Source organism: Mytilus edulis, chromosome 14, assembly GCF_963676685.1.
Source record: "Mytilus edulis chromosome 14, xbMytEdul2.2, whole genome shotgun sequence".
NCBI lineage: Eukaryota > Metazoa > Mollusca > Bivalvia > Mytilida > Mytilidae > Mytilus > Mytilus edulis.
The window spans coordinates 36,135,333-36,142,142 of record NC_092357.1 but is presented as its reverse complement, the minus strand read 5'-3'; the positions used below and the strand labels follow the sequence as shown (position 1 = coordinate 36,142,142).

Sequence of the window (6,810 nt, the reverse complement as noted above, 5' to 3'; positions counted from 1 at the left end):
ATTTTTTGTTGTTTTTTTTTCGACGTCGTTTGACATCAACCAACGTACACCATTAGGAATGGAAATAAAATGATAGTGTTTTTGTAATATATGTAATTTTTTGTATGTGAATGAAACGATTGTCCATAAAGGAAGGTAGTTAGTTAGGTCTAAATGGAGTCTAAGCGGGACACGGGATTGGTCTATTTTTTAAGTGTGGAACGTGAAATAATTAAGCGTGAATTCGGGAAAAGGAATTCGGGAGGGACACGGAAAATAACATGCGCTATTATGGCAACGAGAAGCGGGGTAAAGGATTATCACTTAACATAAGCGGGTTCCGAGATAAGCATCCCCAATGAGACCACCAGTGAGGACAAACAGTTTTTTGAAGTGACTAAATTTGCTATATGCGTAACATTCATAGACATATTCAATCGATCATGTAATTATACGCGCAGTTATATTCTTGCTGAAAACTGAAGAGTTATTCAGAACAAGTAAACTACAGGAAACATTTTCAGGACTAAATGCGACAAGTGTACATAAAACCTTCCAATACTCTAATCCGCCCGGGTCCATAAAAGCTATGAATAATCAAATAGAATGTTTCTGCCGTTTACCTGAAACTAATACTAGTGAGAGAGAAAAAAAACCTGATTTTCAAATAGTAAAAACACAAAAATACTGAACTTCGAGGAAAATTCTAAACGGAAATTAAAGTCCCTTATCAAATGGCAAAATTTAAAGCTCAAACACATCAATCTAATGGATAACAATTGCCTTAATCCTGACTTGGTAGAGGCATTTTCTTATGTAGAACATGGTGAATTGATTTTGACTTAATAGCTAGCGACCTAATGGCTGAAATAAATAGAGAGGCGGAACTTGTTTTTCTGAACACGTTTTGAATATGTTTAGCTTATAAAAAAATTCATCCTCGCTGCCATTTTGTTTTAAGAAAAAATAATTCATACTTTGTTGAAATTGGTCGATTTATCTGTCTATGCACTTGCCATGAAAAAGAAAACTATTGAAAATTTTCTGTGCAAATTGCACATATACACGGCCATATGTCTTCATTTCCTTGGCAACGGTCATCTGGAAGATAGCAATATAGCGACTTTTGCCATTGTTTATCATTCGGCGAATCAATCGAAATATCACAACTCCAGATAATGAAATAAATTAAGGACAATAACATGAATAATTCAAACACTTATTTTTGTATACTGCTAGACTGATATTGACCCATTTTTCTGGTTTACTTTGACATTTATCTATTTCGTAGATGGATATGCAAGGTATAATCAGCGATTAACATAACTGTTGTTGACATTGTCAGGTAAATTGATGAAAATCATAAGTATACCAAGTGATTAAATAGGACTGGGTTAAAATGTACGTACTCCGATATCTTTTATTCAGAGCACATATCATTTAATATTAAAAGAGGTCAGTGGTTAACACATTTGTTTTGAAATACTTGACTAATGCATGCCTGTTTTTTCTTTGAATCAAAGATGCACTCAGATCTTATGCTTCAATGTGTCACGAACTATGGTTTTCGTGATATGCATGTTTATCCGATCAAAGTTTTGGCTGTATGCATTGTTTGGAGATTCAGTTAGATATTAAGCTTGTCCAAACAATTTCTTGAAGTAAATAGTAAAAAAATTATGTTATGGGTGTGAATGTTTCAAGTTTTTTACCTTTATTTATACGGGTTATTAACGTGACTCGAACTAACAAATTACATATTATGAAATGAAAAAAAATCATATAATGTAGAAACCAATAATACGTTTTAAAAAATTTTGAAATTGCATTTACACATGATGCAACGAATGAATATAAAAAAAACAGGTTACAAATTAAAAAAAGATATTTTACAATTAAAAAATTTCATGTTACAAACTAAGAAATTATATTTACAAATTAAAAATTTAATAAATATAACGGATGTTCACTTCTATACATTACAACGTAAAAAACATTAAAAAGGACTTTATTATCAAGTAAAATAATACACTCTAGTGCAGACATTTAGTTTGCAAATCCCAATTGTCTGAAACGGGATATGCTATAAACAGTAAAGTTGTTAAACGACTTTGTACAAGGCAACATTTCCTTCTTTATTGCATATGAGTAATGTTCTTTTGTCTGTATCAAAGTCTTCAGCTGTTGGTCGATTAAGTCCATCTGATTCTGTCAGTAATGTCCTACTTGTTTTCCCATCATGTTGTATAATTGTTAGATTATTGGAATAACCTACAAGGTACATATTTTGAGAAGAGTCTACTGTTATATCATGAGGAAATTTAATCGAACCTACACAATTCTTCCCCATTCAAATAACAACAGTGAACTTGATTCGTATTGCAATCTGCGAAAAAAAATCTTGCCTTGCTAGCTTTAATGCAAATTTTACCATTATTTTCTGTTTTTAATTTTTTCAGTTGTCTACCTGATAGATCCATGACTTGTATGTTGTTTTCAGAAACTGCGTCAAGTTTCCAATCATCATGAGATACCTTCAAGCAATTTGTTTTGAAAAGTGACTTTTTTTTTCAACCTTGAAAGTATTGCTATTCATTATTTCTACCGTACGTCACAACAATACGATCAGGCTATATCACTTCACTACTGTATGGACTGCTAGAGTCCGGAGTGTCACAAATATGTCTATCTGTATCACTGTACTCTATTAAACGATTCTCGTTAGTGTCATTCGCCGTTAATAAATGACCATTAGTCAATATGACACAACCTATTACATTCAATCGGTACAGTTGGGTGCAGACCAAGCATTACATGTAAACGGGCCTTAAAAGTTAACGCGGCGTTTACTCGCGTGCACTTCATGTAAACGCCGCGTTAACTCTGCGTTAACTCCGAAATTTTAGTAGACATAAATAGTAAACGGGCGTTTACTTTCGCGTTTACCTCCGCGTTAACGCAAAAACCGCGCGTCCTCTAATTTTGTAAAGAGTAAACGGGCGTTTACTTCGCGTTAACGCGAAAAAAGCGTGTCTTCCAATTTTGTATAATAAAGTAAACGCCCGTTTACTGTTTGTAGTAAACGCGCGTTAACGCAGATTGTCCTCGTATCCTGGATACACTGACCTAATATATCACATGATAAGGTACATCAAAATATCCATCTGTCTATTTTCGATCAACATATTGACGATTGCATTTAATGAAATGACACCTCTTTAATAAATCAATTTATTAAAAATTAATAATTGCATATAAGAACAAAATGGAAATTCGTCCTGGAACTGTAAAACCTACAAGACCTTCAGTTTACATTCGTGAGAGGATATTAAGTTTAAGAAGATCTGGCAAAAACATTACTGAAGTTAGAGATGAGTTGATACGATCGGATAATGTTCAAGTTTCTAGACAGGGGATAAGTGCATTTCTACGTTTTTGGAACTGATTTTTTTTTTGCAATTAATAAATGTTTATATTTGTAATAAAAAGTGTTTTTGAATGTTCAGGTTTAAAACACAAATACGTAAAATATTAAGTCATATTAACAACATAAATAAATGTACAAATGCACGCGACGATTATTTTATGATATACACAATTAGTTAACGCGAAAAGTAAACGCGCGTTTACTTTCAAGTGCACGTAAAAATACAATTTAGAAATCTGTAGTAAACGCCTGTTTACTTTTACGTGCACGTAAAATTAAACTTGTGAAATCTGAAGTAAACGGCCGTTTACTACTGACTAAACGGACACAGAGTAAACGCGCGTTTACTCGAGTAGACATTAGAAATTTCCATTTTGACCGCGTTAACGTAAATGAAGTAAACGGGCGTTTACTAGTAAACGCGAAATTTAAAGTTAACTAACGAAATATGTGCACGCCGCGTTAACTTGCGTTTACTTTATGTAATGCTTGGTCTGCACCCAACTGTATGTAGTCTTTATTTGAAATGATTTTATTGGCTTAAACTTTATGTCAGATATATTTCCTGACGTTTGGAGGTGTAATACCACCATTGATTTTTCCCTATTAGTCTTTGTTAAATTGGTACTTTTAAAAAAAATGTACAGAATTTACCTTTATTTCAACCAAAGAAATACTTTGCATGAATAAAGTTTAATCCTTTCCAGTGCTACAGTGAAAATTTCACACTACATTTCATTGCATATAAGAAAGTAACCTGCACCGGAAGTAAACAATCACATTTTTACCAGGTTATTTACTGGTTACCTGCTTTGGCAACTATGTAACCTTAACTTTCCAAAATATTTTATAAGACCATCAAATAAAAAAAGAATGATGCTTTCAGACACCCAACATACATGTTTATGACTCAGAAAAATTTAAGTGCATTGAAATGCAGGGTTAATTTTCTACAACTGTCAAATTCAAGGGAATATTTTTTTAGACCTACTTTCGTATGCAACCGGATGTGGCGTATCATGATTTGGTGGTATTACACCTAAAGAACACCTAAATGTCAAATAAACTTAATGTAATTTTTTTCTCTCCAATTGCAAGTTATTTCAAGCATAACTGCCAAGTTTTGTCTCAGTCAGATCTATAGTTTCAGAGAAAATCACTATAATGTAAGGCCATATCCTACGGCAATTTCAGTCTTATTTCTTCGACAAATCCAAATTTCAGTGTATCATTATAAAATGCAGTGTTGACTAATATCTGATCAAAAACTCATGATCTATGCATTCAAACAATTAAATAGAATACAAAAGACAACTTTTAGATGATAAACAATTTTATTGCACCTTTTAGAGTTCATTTGAAGGTCTGTTTTGGTCTGTTTTGGTCCATTTTTCCTCCTTCCTTCCTTTTTCATCAAAACTTGATATCTTTTGTCTAAAAAATAAAACAAATGTGATTATTTCCCCACAAAAATGATATAAATGTAATGTTAAATCAATAATTAAAGTGTTTTAGCTGAAAGAACTGTCTCTATAAATGTTAACAGTCTACACGGAAGTTTCTAGAAGCCCTTATGTGTAACTCGAGTTTTTAGTCTGTTCGCCTAGTGTGACAAATAACGGTTCCCTTTCAGTCAACCATTTATTGTTACTGGTATCAAAGTCTTTTTATTTACTCATAACAGTATATTTCTAATAGATTTACACAAAGTGTCCACTTTCTTGTATTTTACATTAGAAAATGGGGAGAAAGAGTAATAAAAAATACCTCAAAATGTTTTTAAAAAGGGTTATGTCCCTTGGAATGCTGGTACAAAAAATAATTGGTAAGAATTATAAAGTTTAAGTATGTGAGACTGGATTCTGATGTGTATAAATCCAGGGCAAATAAGTGTTTAGATGATTTATTGTCTGTGCAAAATGTAGATGGCACAATGGCAAATTGTAAACTTTTGCGGCCAAAAAAAACACAAAAAACATGATGATAGTTGATACTTACTTTAATGCTGAAGTGTCATCTGCAGACCAATTCACATATAAGATTTTTCAACAGAATGCTCTTCAGAACATGTGAACACTGAAATAAAAAATTCACATGTTGTATAAACAAAACTGTTAGGGTATTATTTAAAATTTAACACAGTAAACTAAATACAGCTTTGTCTGTCCACCCATTTGACTTAGAAAACACCCGTAAACCCCCATTTCAAGGCAATTTTACCTCAAACGTGCTTTCTGTGTCTCAATCCATTCCGAATAGTCCATGTTTACAATGTATGAACTGGTTTATTAATAACTTTTAAAAATGAAAGTACAATAAGGTCACGAGTGCACATGTAGTTTCCCTAAATAGGTGTAATACCACCATTGATTTTTCCCTATTAGTCTTTGTTAAATTGGTACTTTTAAAAAAAATGTACAGAATTTACCTTTATTTCAACCAAAGAAATACTTTGCATGAATAAAGTTTAATCCTTTCCAGTGCTACAGTGAAAATTTCACACTACATTTCATTGCATATAAGAAAGTAACCTGCACCGGAAGTAAACAATCACATTTTTACCAGGTTATTTACTGGTTACCTGCTTTGGCAACTATGTAACCTTAACTTTCCAAAATATTTTATAAGACCATCAAATAAAAAAAGAATGATGCTTTCAGACACCCAACATACATGTTTATGACTCAGAAAAATTTAAGTGCATTGAAATGCAGGGTTAATTTTCTACAACTGTCAAATTCAAGGGAATATTTTTTTAGACCTACTTTCGTATGCAACCGGATGTGGCGTATCATGATTTGGTGGTATTACACCTTGGAAATTGATCCCAAGTTGCGCTTGGTCGAATTTTGGGTCTCTGAAATCTATCTTTGCGACGCATTTCCCTCGGTTTTGGTTTTGACCCGGATTTGTTTTTTTTTCAACATGTACATTTTCGTTATGTACAAATAAAGAGGAAGATATGAAATTCCAGAATCGAAAAAAATCTGTTTATTATCTTATCCTATATGTTTGTTAAAAAAGATTTTTTTTTCAAACTTATGGTAATCTATTGAAATAACACGATGCGTTTGATATATTTTCTTCACATTATCTTTCTTCACGATTAGTACACCATTTCCCTGATCCTTTTGTGACGTCATCAAAACTACATAGACCACATTGTATATTAATTTCTGTTGACATCTAAGGTACAAAAAGGCTATTTCACAACATTTCTTTTGGGCATTATATCTTTGCTGATAGCTCATTTAAAATCTCCTCCGTCATTATCAATATGTAAATGTTAGATATTTGATTTGAAAACGTCGGCTTCATATTCAGATGGATGATAAATTACTGATATATACCTACATTAAAAATTGAACAAGTTTTAACAAAGGTCTGTGATAACGGTAGATGTT

At 32.3% G+C, this 6,810-nt stretch overlaps 1 long non-coding RNA gene across 1 annotated transcript; it reads right to left on the bottom strand.

The window, feature by feature from the left end:
* Window positions 1-4,721: 4,721 nt before the first annotated feature.
* On the bottom strand, window positions 4,722-6,215 carry LOC139503446 (uncharacterized). The gene is made up of 2 exons (XR_011659103.1): window positions 5,405-6,215; window positions 4,722-4,840 (listed from the first exon to the last, which is right to left on the bottom strand). It is a non-coding gene; the product is annotated as an uncharacterized lncRNA (long non-coding RNA).
* Between the last annotated feature and the right edge of the window lie 595 nt (window positions 6,216-6,810).